The sequence below is a fragment of the Arvicanthis niloticus genome, chromosome 23 (assembly GCF_011762505.2).
Source record: "Arvicanthis niloticus isolate mArvNil1 chromosome 23, mArvNil1.pat.X, whole genome shotgun sequence".
NCBI classification, from domain to species: Eukaryota; Metazoa; Chordata; class Mammalia; order Rodentia; family Muridae; genus Arvicanthis; species Arvicanthis niloticus.
The window spans coordinates 43,691,935-43,712,939 of NC_133430.1; the positions used below are offsets into that span (position 1 = coordinate 43,691,935).

Consider the following 21,005-nt stretch of genomic DNA (forward strand, 5'->3'; position numbering starts at 1 on the left):
TCCATTAAATACTATGTGAATGATTTGACTGATAGTCTTTATCAAAGAAATTTCCTGTATTTCTACCTCTATAGCATTTTTAGTCTCAGACACCTGTTTAATTTTAGGTACTATATCTGTATCTATTAATATAATCATGTGATCATCTTTTGGCCAATCAATGCTGAGAATTACATTGGCAGATTTCCTAACATTAAACCATTTTGCCTTTTTAAAATAAAGCATTGATTTGCTTCCATACACTTCAGTATCTGTTGATTCACTAAGATTTATTTGTAACTTTGGCATCCACATTAGTATTAGTTAAAAATAATTACAGAACATTTGCACATATCAGACGCTAGCCAAGGACATGGTGTGTGTTTAATCACCTAAGCCTTATGGTAGTCATGGATACTGAATTTTATCATGCTTGTAGCATTCATGGTGACCCCTTGCTGAGGCTTGGTGAGGCTGCAGTCTGACTCCACTGGGCCTGGCCCTGGCAGCTTCTTGCCTTACACTGTGTGTCAGTGACTGAAATCTACAATTACTCTTTCTTATACTGGCCTCCTATTTTGAAATCAAGACTGTACCTATGGGATAGACTGACCTGGGTCGTTTTCTGTCTTTGTTTGCTTTTGGAGTAACTTGTGTAAAAGAAGTATCTGATCTTTGAAAGCATGGTAGAACTGAAGCAGCGGGAAACTACCTGAGTTGAAGGCTGTCCTTCACGGAGGAAGCGTGCCACTACCATTCCAGTGTCATTCCTAATGGCCTTTGTTCCATGTAACCCTTTGATGACACTTTTTGTACAAATTTTAATATTTTTTTTTATATTTTATATATTTTTTACCAAATGTATTTCTTTATTCTGGTTTCAAACTATCAGCCTAGAGCTGCTTGCGGTACAACCTGGGGTCTCTCTTATGTCCACAGCTCTTTGTCTGGCTTCCATACTGTGTTTCGTTTCTTTAAAAAGCAAACGCACAGCCCAGCCTCGTGCCTCCACTCTTTTCTTGCTGTCTCCTAACACTGGTGTTATGGTTGCCTTTGTAACACTCGAGTTGGAAGCACAGAAGATTTGTTACACTTTCCTATTTCCTCAACAGATGCATTTAAAACTCACACACAGTTTGACACACCGTTTTACCATCGTTCAGACTGAAGTGTTTTCTATTTTCTTGTGAGTTTTAGTTCATTACTCTTTGATTGGTTGAAAAGTGTTGATTCATGGTCAGATGTATTATGTTTTAATTGTGCTCCAGAAGGTATTGATTTGGAGGAATGTCTCCTGCATGCCTGAAGAAAATGGAGTGTCTGCTAACTGTTGGACATAAAGTTTTTTCTTAGTTTGAACATATTATGATATTTAAATTGTATTCACTAATTTAATGTGTCTGATCTGAGTTTCAGTGCAGGCTTTAAATTTCTAATTTCAATTTTTGATTGGTCTTTTATCTCATGATTTCATCAGTTGGATCTTTACCAAATTGAAAGTCTAACTTGCATCCCTACATAGTAAAGCTATGGAATGCTTGAACAAATGCTCTCACCAAAGAGAGGCTTCTGCTGTTACGGGGCTAAAGATGACCTTTCAACGTTTGAGTGACCTCACACTGGTCACCTCCACTGTCACCCACTGATGGTACCACTAAGTGTTTCTGCCTCTCTGGGAACTTCTGTCTTTACCGTGGACATTGAGGGACTGCTCTGGTGTTGTCCTAGGAGGTTAGTGTTGCCCAGGAAGACTGCTGTTGCTTTTTTCTACCTCTAGTATTCTCTCCCACAGGAGTAAAGGGCAGGGAGAAAGTCGCATGCTGGTTATTCCTCCACTTTTAAGCTCTACGCTGATGTTTGCAGTCCACACTGGACTTCAGCCACTCTCCTGAAAGACTTCACCAGTTTACAGATGAGTTTCTGAGATGTCCTAGCCTCCTTTGCTTTTCTGTGCCATCCCTGGGGTTGGTTTCCGGGTGGGACCTAGCAGCTTGTATAGGTTCACAGTGTTGTCAGGCTCTGTTGAACTAAGAAGCTAAAAATGTACATCCGAACTCTAAATTAATCCATCTTGTTGGAAGCTTAGCAACCAATTTTAAGTGGCAGAGAAGATAAAAGAAAACCATAAGAATTTTATTTTCAACCTGAAGCTTTGAAATTATTAAGACACCATAAAGCATTTTCTCAGTTTAATTGGTGTGCTTCAATGATTTCACATCATGTACATCTCCATCAGTATTTGCAGAAGCCCACGATTAGTGTTTCTTGAAAAGATATTTAAGTGCCCTTTGTCATGTGAGATGTGTTGAGATTAGAGTCTGACTTTCCAACCAGAAGTGCTGTGGATGTAAACACACACACTGGCTGTATCTCCCTCCCATTTCTATGGTATTTGCTAATCTTTTACATCCACAGGAATAATTTGCCCCTTCCTCTCTTGTGTCTCAATGATGTTCTTGTTTCCAGATAAGCCATTTCCTGAGCCGTGTGTGTGTGTGTGTGTGTGTGTCTGTGTGTCTGTGTGTCTGTGTGTCTGTGTGTTATGTGTATTCATATGAACTCAGGTACATGCATGTTGAGGAGTATCTGTGCACATGTATGAAGATGGAAGCCAGAGAACAACCTTTAATGCCATTCCTCAGGGGCTAGCCAACGTTTTTGGTTTTGGTTTGGTTTGGTTTGGTTTGGGGTTTGGGGTTTTCATTTTGTTTGTTTGTTTGTTTGTTTGCTTTTGACAGGATCTCACTATGTAGCCTTAGCTGGCCTAGAACTGGCTAAGTTGACCAGGCTGGCTTTGAATTCAGAGAAGCCCACCTTTGCTGGGATTAGTGGTGTGCTCTATCACGCCCAGTCCATCTCCCTCCTATATTCCCAGGGTCAGAGTATTTGAATGACCTGGAACTTGTCCAGGCCAGTGTCTTAGTTAGGATTTCATTGCCCTGAAGAGATGTCACAGCCACAGCAACTCTTATAATGGAAAACATTTCATTGAGGCTGGCTTATAGTTTATAGGTTTAGCCCATTATCATCATGGCAGGAAGCATGGCAGCAGGCAGGCAGATATGGTGGTGGAGAAGGAGCTGAGAGTTCTACATTGGATCTGTAGGCAGCAGGAAGAGATTGCCACACTGGAAACCTCAAAGCCCACCCACAGTGACACACTTCTTCCAACAAGCCACACCTACTCCAGTAAGGCCACACCTCCTAATAGTGCCACTTCCTATGGGACTATGAGGGCCATTTTTACTCAAGCCACAACAGCCACCAAGCCCTAAATATCCAGCTTTCTCCACCTCCCCAGCTCTGGGATTGCAAATATGTACCTCCATGCCCTTATGCCTTGCTTTTTCTAGAACATGAACGCTGGGAATGAAACTCAGCTCTTGTTCCTGTGTGGAGAGCCTTTTACTGGCTAAACTGTCTCAGCAGCCCCTGATCAACTGTTTTTATTGGCCTGCTAGGATGACTTTCACTAAGAATTGACTATAATAAAAGCAAAAATACTCTTATTTTTAAAAAAGAAATAGTGAATATCTAATTGAGGAATAAGAGTAGAGTCCTGCAATGCCTGGCTAAGGGGGCAAAGGACCGTGGGGACTCTATACTGAGAAATGATATTTAGAATTAAAGTTTCAGCCAGGCTGTGGTGGCGTATGCCTTTAATCCCAGCACTTGGGAGGCAAAGGCAGGCGGATTTCTGAGTTCGAGGCCAGCCTGGTCTACAGAGTGAGTTCCAGGACAGCCAGGGCTACACAGAAAAACCCTGTCTCAAAAAAAAAAATAACAAAACAAAAAAAGTTTCAGTCTTGCAGATCTTTTACCTATATATTATGGTTTTCTCATTTTGTGTTTTTATGGGTTTTGGGGATTTGTGTGTGTTGGCGGGGGTTCTTGTGCAGTCTCTCTGTTATTTTTCTGTGTTTTAAAATTATTGTTATTATTATTAGTTTGCTTGCCTATTTGTTTTTTAAAAAGAGAGAGAAAGAAGTCATGGAATTGTGTAAATGGGAAAGACCTAGAAGGGGTAGGGGAAGGAGAAACTGTGGTCAGAATATATCGTATGAAAAGGAAGAACATTCTCAACTAAGAAAGAAAGAAAGAGAGAGAGAGAGAGAAAGAGAGAGAAAGAAAGGGGGAGAAAGAGAGAGAAAGAAAGAAAGAAAGAAAGAAGAAAGAAAGAAAGAAAGAAAGAAAGGGAGAAGAAGAAGAAGTAGAAGGAGAGGAGGAGAAGAAGAGAAGGAGGAGGAGGAAGAGGAGGAGGAGAAGGAGAAAAGGGAGGAGGAGGAGGAGAAGGAGAAGAAGGAGAAAAGGAAGGAGGAGGAGGAGGAGAAGAGAAGGAGGAGAGAGAAGAAGGAGAAGGAGAAGGAGGAGAAGGAGAAGGAGAAGGAGAAGAAGAAAGAAGAAGAAGAAGAAGAAGAAGAAGAAGAAGAAGAAGAAGAAGACGAAGAAGAAGAAGAAGAAGAAGAAGGAGGAAAAGGAAGAGGAGGAGGAGGAGGAGGAGGAGGAGGAAGGAAGAAGAAGAAGAAGAAGAAGAAGAAGAAGAAGAAGAAGAAGAAGAAGAAGAAGAAGAAGAAGAAGTTGAAGTTGCAGCACCAGCAGGAGGAAGGGAAGGAGGTTATTTTCAGGACTCCAGCAGACCACTTTCTTTCAGACACACCCTCTTTTAACCAAGTAAGAGTGTGGACAAAGAAAGGGAACTGAGAGTCAGTCTGTTCCTGGGCAGATTCCATTGGAACAAAGGCATCTTTGGCTGCATCACCGTGGTGCATCTCACTTCCTGTTTGGCTGAACTCACTGACCTGCTGTGCTATAGATAGCTCCCTGTGGACACTCAGGGCGTCTTTTGTCCTGTGCAATTTTCTGTGGCAACATTGTTTGGAACACCATAGTGGAAAGCCACAGAGAGGAGCCAGCTCTGGATGGCAGCACCCAGAGTATTGAATGGAGCCTGGAGTCCGGAGTTACTGTTTCACACTGGGGAGTGAAAGCTGGGAGCCAGGTCGATTAAATGAGCACAGAACTGCTCACAAACAGCCCAGTAGATGCTGAAAAGATGGACTGTGCAAACACCTGCCTTTGCTCTTAAACAACACTTTCTTTGCCATATCAGTCTCCAGGGATGAAGTACCATAGGCTGGGTGCCTTGAGCCACAGAGATTTGTTTCTCACAGACCTGGAGGCTGAGAAGGTCAAAAGCAAGGTGCCAACAGAACTGGCGTCTAGTGAGACTTGTGTACTAGTTTGCAGCTAGTCACATGTCAGAGCAGAGGAAGTCCTCACATTCTGTTTATAAAGGCGCTAAACCACTCTCACAGTCTTCTCCCCTTAGGACCCAATTACGTGCCAAGGCCTCATGTTTTAATATTGTCATTTCAGACATTTGGGCCTTACCATACGCACTAGGGGATATAAACCCCCACTCGGTAGCCAATATGTTCTTCTGAAGGTTCACTCTTGGTGACCTGCCTGCTTCTGCTTGAGTCCCCTAGTAAATGAGTGCCACTGAGACCTCAGCAGCCAGCTTGAAACCCTTTGTTGTCCTCCAATGTCTTAGGAACAAAATCCAAGCTTCTCACTGAGCTGCCCCACCTTTCTTCATCTCTCTACCACTTTGCCCCAACATGAGTTCTTTGAGTAACTACAGAGAATTCTTTCTAGCGAAAGGTGTCTGTCCTATCGGGCAGGATATTAGTGGGGGAAACCGCCTCCTCTGGGAGGCAGTGACAGTGGGGACCGAGAGAATTCTCCACAGCAGGCAGAGAAGAGAGATGAAAAGAGACATTCCTCTCCAGGGATAGGATATTCTAAACACTTCCCAGACACTTCCCTCTTTGCTCTGGTAAAGGGGAAACTATCCCTTGCAATTGTCCCACCCAGCCATGTTTCTCAGCCTGACTACACCTGGCTCACCTAAGGGCTTTAAGACAATGCAGACAGCCTCCCAATGTAACAACTATTAGCTTTACCGTGATGCAAAAGCAAGATACCATACTTGGAGTGGTGCATTAGATCTCCTCCTGGGCAGGCAGACTGTGATCCCATCCTCTGGGATCTAAAGGGAAAAGCAGGTTGCCTTCCTCTGCCAGCTGTGTGACCACAAGGGCAGCAGTGTGTATCCTGTATTGATGAGCTAGTGTCAGTAGGATAGGTGCCCTATGCACTCTTGACATAAGGTATTCCCAATAACGGTGGGTTTAACAAGTCGTAACCTCAATGGGAGCCAGATACCATTGCCTTAATTTTTCTGCTGATCCAGTTAGCCTAGACTGGAGCCTGAACATAGCTAAAGCTAGGTCATAGATCATCACAGATCAATGAAAACATACCAGAGATGAGATGTGCAGGTGTGGCTGATGTTGGCAGCCATTTCCTTTGTGGAGAAACCTATGTTAGAAAAGTTTACGAAAAGAGGCACACAAAGTGCAATGAGATTTCAGTCTGCAAAGACACAACTCTGTTGGGAGACTCTGAGGTAAGAAGAGTAACAAATGAATACCGACTCCATGACTCCATCTCAGCAGCAGCGCAGTACATGTGAAGCCACGAAGATCTCAGATTTGTGTGGAGAAATGTTCTCAGTCTCCTACACCTGCCTAAACCAGTATTTATATGTGAAGGAAAAAATCAAGGTACCGTAATGACATACAGTCTGAGGTTTTTAAGTCATCTGTACCTCAGATAAAAATAAATTACAAAGGAAGCTATGTTGCTAAGAAAAAAAATCAAGGAGAATAAAACATGAAGAGAAGTGGTAGCTGAGTTTTATCTTTAAAAACCAAAGAAATGAGAGCCTGAGGGGACAGCTCACAGGGTAAGGCGATTGTGCGCAAAGGCTGCAGTTTGGATCCCCAGTCCCCACCTATAACGTGGGTGTGGCTGCCCATGTTTTATCCCAACCTCCAGGAAGTGAAAGCCATGGGATTCCAGAGCAAGATGGCGTCTGAGTCAGGGTTTCTATTTCTGCACAAATATCATGACCAAGAAGCAAGTTGAGGAAGAGAGGGTTTATTCAGCTTACACTTCCACTTTGCTGTTCATCACCAAAGGAAGTCAGGACTGGAACTCAAGCAGGTCAGGAAGCAGGAGCTGATGCAGAGGCCATGGAGGGATGTTACTTACTGGCTTGCTTCCCCTGGCTTGCTCAGCTTGCTTTCTTGTAGAACCCAGGACTACCAGCCCAGGGATGGCACCACCCACAATGGGTCCTCCCCCCTTGATCACTAATTGAGAAAATGCTTTATGGCTGGATCTTATGGAGGCATTTCCTCAACTGAAGCTCCTTTCTCTGTGATAACTCCAGCTTGTGTCAACTTGACACACAGAACCAGCCAGCACAGATGGCTAGCCAGACTACCCAACGAGCAGCTCAGAGCTCAGCATAGAGAGAGAGACTCTGCCCTTAGATCCAAGGTGGAAACCCATGGAGGAAGACAGGCCTATATACACATACAGCCACACATGTGAGAGCATGCATGCACACAGGTGCACACCTCATCCCAACATTCACGTGTGAAAACACTGAAGAAAGTCTAGAGTGGCCTAACAGATGCTCAAGGTTGTCTTCTGATGGAGTAAGCCAGAGATTCTTCCCTTTCATGAGTCTAATATACTGATTTTGTAAATATGATCTAAAAGATAATACTATGCTGTACTACACATAGGGTATTTATTATATACTATTCTGGATCTTGTTTGTCATGCAATGATTTTGGATAATATAAAACGTCAGATTATTATTTAGTTATTCTGTAATTCTGCAAATATTGTAGATTTTAGAACCACCCAATGAATAAACCAGAAAAGCCTCAATTGTGGCTCCTGGAGACACTCTGACTCTTATAAAGCTAGACTCCAGAATTGATTCACAAAGCCAGTGCCTAGAAAGAAAATGCACGGTGGCAAGAGTGTGTTAGGTCTTTAAACTGCACTGCACAGATGATCTCTGGGTCACACAAGACGCATTCAGCAGCAACCGAACTTCAAGGTCTGAACTGTGAGCTTTTCATTGATTGCTTTGGAAGTATCATACAGGAGTAATGTGTTCACATCATTTCCACCCTCCATCTCCACGCTGACTCTTCTAGTGTCTCCTCACTCTCAAATTCATGCCTTAGTTTTACACGTTTTATATAAAAGTTATTAAACAAAATGGACAAATCTGTTAATAGTTGTGAAACATATCATTTAATGAATACTAATAACCATAAGTGAAAAACAGAAAGACCAAGATGATGATGGTGGTGGTGATGGTGATGGAGGAGGAGGGAGGGAGAGAGGCAGGTTTGCCTTTATCTTAACCATGTGTTCTTCCTCTGGTGTGTGACCAGTCCTTTGCAAGGCGGATATTTATTGTATATTTGAAGCCCTCAGAAATTCAGCCACCAAAACTGTCAGCAACTAATTCAAAACATAGTCCCCGATAATAAGAACTGCACAAAGACTAGCAAAACACGGGGATAGTCTTCCTCATGACAGCAACAGAAAGCCCAAGAAGAGGAAATCAGATAAGTAATCAGTCGTCTTAACGGCTGACAAAAGCCAAGAGCCCTTTTAACAAGAGGGACTACCTGAAACCGGGGTCAGGGAATAAGAGGAGGCTTCAGAGGGGGCAGCCACAGTGCTGGGCACCGAGCCTGGCAGGAAGTGGGGCCAACAAGCAGATCAGCAACGGCCTCACCTGGCAGGGGAACAAAGAATGTTTTCAGGAGTTGTGGTTAAAACTCTCACTGTGACATCTACTCCACGGCAGCCTCGTCTCAGGAAAGTGTCTTAGGACTGGCCAGAAAGTGTAGCCTAACTAAACGTCTTCCAATTTTACATAATTAATTACATATAAATCAAATACATACATATATATATATATATATATATATATATATATATATATATATGAAAAGAAAAAGAAGAAAGGGAAATCCTAGTTCTGGATACTTAATAAACAACATTTATGGTGACCTTATTATTTCAAGACACAAAGTTTGCTTTTCCATGTCACTCAGGCTACGCTCTTACAGTTTTCATGTTCCTTGTCTAAGGTTGAGTCGGAAGTAGATTAAAAAAATAAACTGTGGCTGTTAATTTGTGAAAGTTAATGCCACCTTTGTACACATTTAAACAGATTAAGGTAACCATTCAGTGGGAAGATGAGAGAGAAGTGTCAGTTAGCAATTTCCCATTGGAGGAATGCAGGATTAAGTTTGGAAGTGTAAACTGAGAGATGCCGGGAGAAGCAGGCTCAAGTTGACCCAATTATATTCTAACCAGTGTATCTCCTGAGTATTTTGAGTCACTCGACTTTCGGTATCTTCTACAGAAACAAGCTCTACCAGTCTCAGAACTAAAGCCTTATTGTTCCGATCGATCCCTCCTCCCATGGCCTGTACCCTTAAATGCTGAATAACCAAACCATATAACTACAGGTTCTATTAGGTAAAAGATACAGGGGGACTGCAGTGGACTCCTGTGACCTATCACTTTAACCACGAGATCCTTGGGGAACTGAGACAGTATCCACTCTTCTCTCCCACATTTCCAGAACTTCTATTTCTATGTCTATTCTTATTTCATTATTTTATGCATATGAGTGTTTTGCCTGCATGTATGTCTGTGCACCACATGCATGCAGTGCTCAAAGGGGCCAGAAGAGGGCACTGGATCCCTGGAACTGGGGTTGCAGATGGTTGTGAGCCACCATGTGAGCGCTGGAACCTGAACAAAGGAGGCCCTCTGCAAGAGCAGCCAGAGCGCTTACCCACCGAGCTGTCTCTCCATCTATGTTCAACTCCATCTGTGTTTTCAGTACCAAGTATGAAGCATGTGTGTTTTAAGAACTTCTGACTTTTGGGTTCTAGGAAAACATTGTTCCACAGAAATAAACTGTTGTGTTCCTCTCATGACAAATCAAATTCCTAAATCTTGAGGAACAGTAAACTGTAAAGGAAACAAAAATCATGTAAGAAACCATTGAGGGCCAGGTTTGAAATCCCAGCACTTGAAAGACCCAGAACGAGGAGTTCAAGGCCTGCCTTGGTTACATGATACATGAGACCCTGTGTCAAAAAACAAAACAGCAGAAGAAGAAAGGGAAAACTGAAACACTAAGTACTTGATCTCTTGTTAGAGAATTCTCACAGGTCAAGCTTTAAAATGTTCTAAGGTCTGCTGTGGTTCATCTATGCATACAATGGCCTAAATTATAGAGTTTAACACTGCATCTATAGCTTTGGATGGTGATGGTAAAAAAGAGAGGTAGAGAAAATAAAAAGGATCGCATTAGATACACATACTATAAATGCAAAAATATACAGATAGAAATATCATCTACAATGAAGTCACCTGGGGTAACCATCACCAACATTTCAACAATTTGCCTTCAGTCTTATTTCTGTGAAGGCTTAGATTTTTCAAAACCTGCTTTAATAAGGGTTCTTAAATGCTTTAACCTCCCTTCTATCCCACCACCCACTAGAGGTAGTGGGAAGGAAAGGTTAATAGGGCAAAGGAGGGTGTGGATCTGCTTGTAACCATTCTTTGGGGCGATTCCAATCTGTTGTCAGGAGATGAGTAGTTCAGTTCACAGGAATTAGCAGTGTTAGCTCAATCCACTCACAAACACCTTTCAGAATCAGCCACAGCAGGTCAGTCCTGGAGAAGCCATGAGACTGCCAACCTCCACAAGTCCACAGAAGATGCAAGAAGACCATGGGATATCATGAGAAGTTCTTTGGTGCGTCTCTCTCTAGGAAGTCAGCAAAGAAAGCAAGGCGAACCAATGCCACAGCGTTGTCACTGTCTGCTGGATTATGTGTGCATTCTCTCCAGACATCATGTGTCCTCTCTAGAGGCTGCTCTAGCAAAACATCACATGCCCCTTTTCCAGGCAGCTTCCTTTAAAACATACGTGTCTGTTCTCAGCAAAATATCCTCTCATAAGACAGGATAAAGCATATTATAAACCATGTATCTAGGGCCATGGAGAATTAGAACTACCCATGTATTTTATCTCATAAATATATTGATCATTTTAAATTAATGTAAGAGTGGCTTTGCTATAAATGGCAACTTCTGTCTCTGTCCATATACAATCTTTATTCACAGAACCTTAATATAGTGTTTATATGAGTTACTTTGGAATTGCTCTTCTAAAAGGAAGCAGGAGAGCTGGTCAGATGACTTAGCTGGTGCAAGGGCTTGCTATACAAGTCTGGCTACACAAACCTGATTTCCTAGAATCCACATTAAGGCAGAAGGAGAGAAATGACTTTACACAACTATCTCTCACCTCCATATACATGCAGTGGCATATGCATTCCCACACTCACACCTCCACATACACATAGTGGAATGCATACTCCTGCACTCACACCTCCATATGCACACAATGGCATGCACACTCCTGCACTCACACCTCCATATGCACACAGTGGCATGCACACTCCTGCACTCACACCTCCATATGCACACAGTGGCATGCACACTCCTGCACTCACACTTCCATATGCACACTCCTGCATCACACATCCACTCCATGCATGCATATATTATCCTTGTGATCCAATTTCTCCCTTTCCAAAATCTGGGAGCCAACATGATTCAGATACTTTCTAGAATTCACCATTGAACTCAAGGACTGAGATAGTTTTAGATACATAGTCCTTGTGCATCAGTTACACATGTAAAGCAGACCCGAGGGCCTATGGGTGTGCATGAGCATGTGAGAGTGTGTGCACACATGCATGCACACACAGAAAGAGAGAAAGAGAGAGGAGAGAGAGAGAGAGAGAGAGAGAGAGAGAGAGAGAGAGATCTAATTGGTATTAAAAGGGATCTTGTTATTTTGGATTTTGCACAATATCAATCAAGCATATTTCCCAGCCATTATCTACTTTGGAAGACTTTTGTGACTACTTCACAAACAACAGAAAATGTTCCATGTATCCAAGAGCAAAGCTGCTAGGAGGCAGAGCCAAGGGCTTTCTTAGGGACTTGGTTGTTCCATCAGGAGTGCTCTCAGCTGCCATGGTGACAGGTACCATGGAGACAGCCATGCTTTGTCAGATGCATCCCAGAGGATTTGGGTATGCAGCAGTTGGGGGAGAATTGCACTTTTGCCTACACTGTTGAGATTGTAACAATATGCAAGCCTTATTTTAGACTCTGAATCTAGGGTTTGTTTTAAATATTTGTTCGCTTATTGGGGTGAAATTACCTGCATGCATATGGTACAATATTCCCAGAGAAGTCAGAAGACAGCTTGTAGCTTGTAAGAGTTATTTTTCTGCTTTTACCATGTGAGCTCCAGGGGTTGAACTCAGTTTGTCAGGCTTGATGGCAATTGCCTTCACCCTATGAACCATCTCACCAGCCCATCAGCTCTGTCTTCTTTCCTCTTCCTTCCTTCCTTCCTTCCTTCCTTCCTTCTTTCCTTCCTTCCTTCCTTCCTTCCTTCCTTCCTTCTTTCCTTCCTTCCTTCTTTCCTTCCTTCCTTTGTTCCTTTCTTCCTTCCTTCTTTACTCTCTTCCTCCTTTCTTTCCTCCCTTCCTCATTCCTTCCTCTTTTTTCTGTCTGTCTGTCTGTCTACCTTCCAGCCTTCTTTTCATGTTACACATGTGCAACAAACAAGCAAACCTAATAGAGCCAAAACAAAAATAAGAAAAGGTTACAATATTCAATCAAATATCTATGTGGAATCTACAGAAAACTGTATTGTATTCAGGATACCTGGGAACCTTCAGATGCCTTTGGCAATAGGTAACAATTGCAGTGTGAATAATTCAAGTCCCTAGGCAGCCTCCAACTTTACTTTAATGACACAGTTTATGTCTCATTAGTCCGACCAAGGTTAATTCTGACCATGTTAGTGCTTACCCTGTGCCCCATTTTGTTTTTCATTTAAACCTGAAAGTTACATATGATTGGTGCTTTACAAGCATGGTTGTTTATGGTAGAGAAGTGGGAAGTACAGAACAGAAATGGAGACCTCACGATCTTATAGGCTGGGCTAAAGTTTATATGGTAACCATTGGTTACCGTACTTCCAACATTTTCCGAACACTGACACAGTAGTGAAGCTAAAGCCCAAATCAGAAGTCCTGGGGTTTCCACCTGTGGCTCTGGGTGATGGCTAGCCGTGACAGAGCGGGTTCCAACACTCTCCCTGCTCTCCTGGAGAACCCAACATACTTCTCCCAAAACCTCTCAAGCACTCAACAATTTCACTAAACCACAATGCTCCCCATAAAACATCGGGTCACAACTCCGGTTGGCTTTTTCTATCTGTTCCGTCTTTTCCAAATACCAGTCTGCCTCACAATCTAATCTTTCTCTCTTCAAACTCTAGGAGACAACATGATTCAGATGCTCTCTGCTGACTTTTAGAATTCACCCTTGAACTCAAGGACTGAGATAGATCTATATACATAATCCTTGTACCTCTGTCTGTGATCCTGAAAGTTACATGTGCAAAGGCGGACCCAGGAGCCTGTGAATGGCAGATTCCTAGTCCCCACTTCTGATTTTGTAAGCCATCCAGAATCCAGTCATTTTATTAAGGTCCTCTGATCTTTTTGAAACTGTTAAGCTGAAGGCTGAGAAGTTGAAGAAGCACCACCCTAGCCTTTCGAATACCTGGAGTCAAAACATGGTGGAGACAATGAGATTCCTGCTTCTGTGCCTGGTTGCCCAGCATAGAGCCTTCAGCTCTGAGGCCCCAGCATGGGAAAAGCAGCAAGCCTTCAGTACTCACAAAGGAGGAGGCAGAAAGTGCTAAAGGATACAGAAGGCTGCCCTTGAGCATCTTATCTTCTGAGCCAATGTGTGTTATCTGCAATGATCCGGGTGTGTAAATCCACTTTCACTTCTCACACTGTAGAACTAAGACATGCATTGAACAAAGACCAGCCCCAAGCTCTTGAAGCAAGAGTAATTTGGGCTTTATATTTGATATCAGAAGGTCAGGGAAAAATAGCTAAAATAATTGTACCTAGAGGCTTTATCAACAGCATGAAATCTTTAAGTAAAACTTCAGAGAAAAGACCCCTTTCATACTTCCATTGCAGCCCCTCCACCACTAGGCACTGGCTGCCTTCATGTCTTCCCCGGGCTGGACTTACCCCCTCAGCTTGCTTTCCAGCATTTGAACGGCAGCCTTGTTCTCTTCTTGGCAATCCGAGGGAAGCTATCTCAGCCCACAGCATGGCAGTCATTGTTGTAAATAGCATTGACTAATTTATCCTTCCAAAATGCTTAGAATAGCATTTAGACGCCAAGATACTTGAAGTGGGGAAAGACTGTTATTTTTGTAAAAAAATACTATTTTAGGGGACACTGAACACCAAGAGACAGAAATGGGCCGTTATGTTTTGCTAGGAAATTTCCAAGCAAAAACTAAAACCAGTACGTCTACATTTCCTGAGTGGGATCCTTGGTCACTGTTCCCTGGTTCTCAAGTGGGGTCATGCTTTCTGATTCAGTAACCTCCTGGAGCCAGGGGATAGGTGAACAATGAGCAGGTGTTTAGCTGACTCAAGAGAAAGACAGGTAGAGCCCAGGGCCACAGCTTCCTTGGCCAAAAGAACTGTGCCCCATCCTTCTCCTGTCTTCCCCCTTAAGGTCCTGTTTTTGTTTGTTTATTAGCTTTGTTTTATGAATAATGATCTCTCATATTAGGCTGGGGATGTGGCTCAGTTGGTAGAGTGCTTACCCAAGATTCATAAAGTTCTAGGATTGCTCTCCAGCACCGTGGAAACTGAGCTTAATGTGGTGCACCTGGAATCTCAGCACTCAGGAAACAGAGAAAGATGCGTTTCAGACTATCTTTAGGTATATAGTGAGTTCAAGGCAGGGCTGGATACAGGAGACTGTCTCAAAACAAAACAAAACCAAAACACAAAAAGTACAATCCATCTTTTTGCTTTATTTTCTTTAGTTTCTCTACAGTTCATATTCTTGTCTGCTTGATGCACTTTTCCGGTCTTAAATCTCTCTCATGTCTCCTGGGAAGTAAACTTGGATGTTTCTTGTGTCTTCATTTATTGCTTTTATCTCCAAAAAATAGCAACTGTCTGGAGAAACTGTCATGAGTGATCTAAGACAACAAAGGGCATTTTGTGCAAAAGCAAGCATGGGCACACTGGTATCTGGGTGTCCAGGAACCTATGTTAACGCTGAGGACACATGGTGGTGTGCCTTTTTCTTGGGCTTTTATTACTGTGAATAGACACTATGACCACGGCAACTCTTATGAAGAAAACCATTTCATTGGGACTGGCTTACAGTTCAGAGGTCTAATTCATTATCATCATGGTGGGAACATGGCAGTGCGCAGGCAGACATAGTGCTGGAGATAGAGATGAGAGGTCTACATCTGGATCAGCAGGCAGCAGAAAGAGCAACCCTAGACCTGGTTTGAGCAACAGAAACCTCAAAGCCCACCCTTAACAACATATTTTCTCCAACGAGGTCACACCTCCTAACAGTGCCACTCCCTGTGAGCCTATTTGGGCCATTTTTATTCAAACCACCAAAGCTTTGGAAGGTGGAGACAAGGTATCCCCAAAACAAGCTGACTAACAAGACTACCTATGTCTAGCTCTGGGTTTCACCAAGAGACCCTGCCTCAGTGCATAAAGTGAAAGAGCGGTGGAGGATGATTCCTACAAGAGCACAGACACATGCATACACACATGCAGATGTGTACCCACACACATGCAAAACAATGTCTATACATACAAAATGAAAAATTGAGGGGGAGCAACTGAGGGAGATTCCAGACATCAAGCTTAGGTCTCAGCAGGCAGATGCTCACGCACACAAGCATGCATATGCACCTGTAAGCATACCATCACATAATATACGCTTGTATTCACACACACACACACACACACACACACACACACACGCATGCCTACACCCCTGGATGCACACCGTACCGTACACACACAAAGAAAAAGAAAAACATTGTATAATCATCCATGGTCCCTACATGCAAGAATGGGACTCCTCTGAGTTTGAATCTAGGTCCCATCACTATGGTGTGATTTTGGAAAGCTACTTAACACCTTCAAATCTTGGGTTCCTCATCCATGAGGCATGGACTGTAATCTTTAAATAAGGGAACTGTTATGAAAATTAATGGAAAATTAATGGAAGCACAGTAAGCATTAGCCCCTCCTCCCATTAGCCCCTCCTCCCACATTCCTCAAAGGATTCCACCTTGTCTTAAATTTCTTCACCCGCAAATGAGTGTGTTGAGCACTCAGTCTCCACACTGGCCTCAAGGACTTGTCACACTGCTCCAGTCTCCCCTGCTTCTCTATCCTACCCAGGACCCAACACAGTGTCTGTATAATGTACTATCTGCCATGATGCAGCACAGATACTACGTTTTTCAAGAAACCTTCACCAACCCTGTCCACAGTATGTTGGAGGTCGGTTGATCAATCAGTCTGTCTGTCTGTCTGTCTCTCTCTCTCTCTCTCTCTCTCTCTCTCTCTCTCTCTCTCTCATTTAAGGGAGAGGTTCTGGAAATTGAACCTATGCTTTTATACATATTAGGCAAGTGATCTACCACACAGCTGCATCCCAGACCCTATATCTGTTAATTCACAATCATACATACCATGCTAGTGCCTTTTTAATAATGTGAATCTCTGAATATCTGATGGTGCATTCAGTAGGTAGAAATCTCTCTCTCTCTCTCTCTCTCTCTCTCTCTCTCTCTCTCTCTCTCTCTCTCTCTCTCTCTCTTTCTGTCTCTCCCTCAGCTTTTATGTCTGGTTTTCTTTTGGCTGTCTTTTTTATATATCTTTACCTGGTTTGAGATCAAGATGTTTTAGAAATTGGCCACTTTTCACTGCCTTTAAATCATCTCTTCCCACTGTGTCCCTTAATACCAACTGGAACCCAAACATTTAAAGTAAACTGATGCTTGCCAGTCGCTATTTATGTTTCCACCTCCCAATTGTTGAGCACCTGCCTTTATTCACCCTCATTGCTGCTGCTCTTAGCACATGACAAGAACATGACACATTCAACAGCTCCTAGCTCAGTTAAAACTCAGAAGTGGGCAGAGTGCAAACATGTTTTCCACTGCTTGGAAAGCCTCATGCAGGTAGCTCTCTGACCAGGCTAACTGACATGGCCAGAAAGTGTGGTGAAGAGATAATATTTTCTGTAAAACAGTTACTCTCTTGTCAACTTCCAACTCATGCAGGAAACAAGGCCTGTGAAAATGTAGACACACAGGGGAGGATGGGAATAAAATGGGTGTGGTTCTATAAAGGCAGACATCTTGTGGTGTTGGAACCATTTGGGAACTTTGCTTACATGGTGGAAACTGTATAGCTCTATACAAGATAAGACTGTAGAGGATTTTACACAGAGACACATGCTCACACACACACACACACAGAGAGAGACAGAGACAGAGAGAGAGAGATGGACAGACAGACAGACAGACAGATGTGAGTACAAGGGTACAAGGCTAGGAAACTTAATCTCAATTGGGAATTGACTTAGTATCCATGCCCCAGTTATGAGATAATTGTTCTATTGTCATTTGAATCCGAAATGTCTTCGTCTTGTGTTTTGAAGACTTGTACCCTATTTGGTGGCACTAGTTTGAGAGCTTCTGGAGACCTTGGGAAGTCTCCTGAAGGAAGTGGGTCACTAAAGGGGTGTCCTTGGTAGGACGCTCTCCCCAGCTACTTCTTAGTGCTCTCTGCTTCCTGGTCCGCTGTGATGCAGAAGTCGTCTACTGCCCCACACTTTCACTTCACGGTGTTAAGCTGAGTGTATGAAACCAGGGAACTGTGCCAGGAACTTCTGAAACTAGAAGGCAAACTTTCTGTGGTGCATTTTGTCACTGTAAGACAAAGTAGTTGATTTTGCAAAATGTCAGCGCTGGCTGAAAAAAACTGCACAACATGTAGGAAGGGGATCTTAGTGTTATTTCTTACAATTACAAGTCTCTTAGTAAACACTACAATTTAAAAAGTGAAAGTTAAAAAGACAGAAGAACACAAATCATAAAAGGAAAGGGGATCCAGTTAGAGCACACCCTCTAACTTTATGTTAAAATTTACCTTAAGCTTCCTGCTTTAGCAAAGAAGACAAAAAAAGGAAAGCTTTGTTTTGTTTAATAAATATTCATCCAACATATAATGAGTAAAGTAGGCACCATCAGCTAATAAAACATAGATTTAAGAGAGTTAACACTTTCCTTGAATGCCAATTGTAAAATTATTTTCCGCATGGGTGTGTTCATGCGGATGATGGAAAGCAACAATATAGTAATTCCCATTAGAGCTGTATGTGTGTTTATGTATGTGTGTGAGTGTTCATGTATGTGCTGGTACACAGGTATGCACACACTCATGTATAGGTGGAAGCCTGGTGACAATCTCAGTTTTTCAGATGCAACACATTAATTTTTCCAGTAGTCTCTCACTGGTCTGAGTTTCACTCAATAGACTAGGGCTGGCCAAACAGTGAGCTTCAGAGATCTGCCTGTGTCTCATGTTCCAGGATATTTGATCACACTGTAGAAAAACCTGTTTTTTGGTTGTGGTGTGGCTCAGCCCTAGTACACAGCTTTAAATCAGGAGCTTTCTGCTTGAATATTGTAGAAAGGATCACATAAAGTCAATCATGGGGCAAGAGGTGGAGCAAGCAACCAGTTGACAGGACGTGAACATGGTAGGAAGACAAAACCATAGAGAGTAAGAAGTCAGGAGGAGGGATGGAGAGAGGAACAGGAAGTAGGAAGGAGGAACACTCCTTTGAAGGAGGTCTTTTGAGACTGTGTAAGATAGGGACATTCCTGTCGGATGTAGGCTGAGGAGAATGGTCAGCTGGGTGCTTTCTCTGCCCCTCTGAGCTAGCAAGCTTCCACCCCAGCATCTGGCTCCTGAGGCTTTACTGGTAAAATTGAATGATTGAGATTTATTAAAAGACAACAGTCCTGTTCTTCACTGGTGGGCACGGCTGGTGGGATTAACAAGTACCACATCTGTCTTTTGATATGTGAGTTCTGGGGATCCAGCTTGGATCCTCATAGTTTACTGACTGAGTTATCTTCCCAGCCCCTCACCTTAGAACTTCCCTGCCCTGGCTGGAGCTACAGTATAGTGTATTTTCCTGGCTGTCAGTCATCCTATGGTAAATCTAAGTTTAAATTTCTGGCATTTGTTTATGTGTACTTATACCTCCTGTTTCCTAGTGATGAACCTCGATAGGGTCAGAGAAGACAGGATGTATAAACAGTGATGTCGATACGTAGCAGAGTCAGGATTGCCGTCCAACTCACTGATGCATTTGTGCAAACTAGATCCACATTCCAAAGCCCAGAGAGAAGGAAGGCCGGCCTGAGAGACTTGTGAGGATTCCTCTGTCATTCCTGTGATGATAGGTTGTATCTACTTGGCGTCTATTCCAAGAAAGGAAGCAGCAGGGATCTTAATCGGGCATCAGAAGTACAGTATGTGAGGCTCTTGGTCACTGTAGGAGCAGCTGAAGATGGAAAACACAACCCCTTCCAGTCCTCCCTGTGTTAACCTCTGAGTCCAGGCTTGGCAACCCCATGATACACTGAGGAGCCTTGGTGCCATTCCCCAGACTAGACCTGGGCAGTCCGAGGGTTCAAGACTGCAGGACCCTTGTCTGCGCCTGGCCTCCCTGGCACAGAGAGTGTGTGGTGGGTAGGAAATGTCAGTAGATTGCTAATGCAGCCTGGGCCACAGGAGGAGCTCTGAAGCCTGACAAAACTTAGATCTGAAATCTTCCTCCACAAATACAGTGAGACAGTAGAGAAGGCAGTGAACTCTTGGCATTTTCTCAGAAGTGTGGCTTTTTCATAAGTTTGAAAGACAAATGCTTTTTAAAACCTTAGATAACAGCCCTTTCTCCCCGCTATGTGTGCATTTCTGTGTCTCTGTATATTAACCAGAACAGTGAGTCTTCTGTAATGCTGCAGCACTTAAAAGTCAGGAAATTGAGGTTATGAGTGTGCAGGGGGGAGGGGGGTTGGGCAGTAAGGACACCACCTCCAGGCATGTGAGGTAGCTTAGAGAACTGAAAGTTTTTAAAGGAATGTCATGTGTGCAGAACTGTCCAAATTCATCGTATTTAGTGAGAGTTGCTTCAAGAGCATTTCAAGGAAGCCATTTATTACTAAAATGCATCTGAAATGACTCTCAAAACACCTCAGAAAGTTACTGCACATTACTCCATTTGGACGTCACGTGGTCTTTGAAAAAATACACTAGCAGAAAAGACTGAGTTAGTCCACACGTCATAGCTTCCATATTTATGCAAATGAAAAACACATCCCAAAGAGGTGCTGGGCCTGTAGTTAAAGAAGATTGGTCAAAGATGTGTCCGGGTTCTTTTGATTTCCACATTAACATTATATGTACGTTTTGCTGAATGAATATAATCTGGTCATGTTTTTTTTAACTTTCAAGACTTAAAAACATAATTATAAACATCTTTGACTCATTCAACATGAGCTAGGACATGTTATTTCCATCATTATGAAAGAAGAAATGCTTTTCTGACTTCTGAAACTGCTAGATCATTCTACCCCCTGAACAAAAAAAAGACACTGAGTAGTTGTTAGATATGCGTGTGTATGTGGAGGGTGCTTGTCTTCAGGAGGCAAATGCACACAGTCTTACTGCTGCTGTTCCTTTTGAGCTCCTGGGGTGGGGTACTACTGCACTTTCGAGCAGGCTTCCCATAGTACTTTTGCAATAATCCACCATTTTCGTCTTCTTACTTTTTTTCCTAACACTAACGCACTCCTGAAGTTCTGCACCTTAGTGAGGTTAGCTTTGTGGATTCCTGCTGTCTCTGAGGGGGAAAAAAGAAATCCACGGCTGCTTGGGTAGCTTCTAAAACTTTAAGATTATTACTTTAAAAAGAATAGAAGTACTCTCTAGATTAGGAGAGGTTTGCAAAATTGCAAGTGTTTGCAAAACTTTACCTCTGCGCTGTTAATGTTTAATGAGATCATTATTTTCTATCTA

At 42.9% G+C, this 21,005-nt stretch overlaps 1 protein-coding gene across 1 annotated transcript in view; it reads left to right on the top strand.

Annotated features, from left to right (window-relative positions):
• Rtn1 (reticulon 1) overlaps window positions 1–21,005 on the top strand; it is a 202,684-nt gene that overhangs the window by 136,531 nt on the left and 45,148 nt on the right. The window lies entirely within an intron of this gene.